Below are 201 nucleotides of genomic sequence, written 5' to 3' on the forward strand. Positions count from 1 at the left end.
GCATTTCTCTTATAAGTTGTGTGTGTGTTTGCATATGTGATCCGCACCCAATGTTGCGCCTCTCTAAGTTATATACATTTGCACATATATATGTAGATGTGTATGACGGTGTGTGTGTGGGTATGTGTGTGTGTGTGTGTGTGTGTATGTGTGTGTGTATGTGTGTGTATGTGGGTGTTGTGTGTGTGTGTGTGTGTGTTG

This window comes from Octopus bimaculoides, chromosome 14 (genome assembly GCF_001194135.2).
Source record: "Octopus bimaculoides isolate UCB-OBI-ISO-001 chromosome 14, ASM119413v2, whole genome shotgun sequence".
Classification (NCBI taxonomy): domain Eukaryota; kingdom Metazoa; phylum Mollusca; class Cephalopoda; order Octopoda; family Octopodidae; genus Octopus; species Octopus bimaculoides.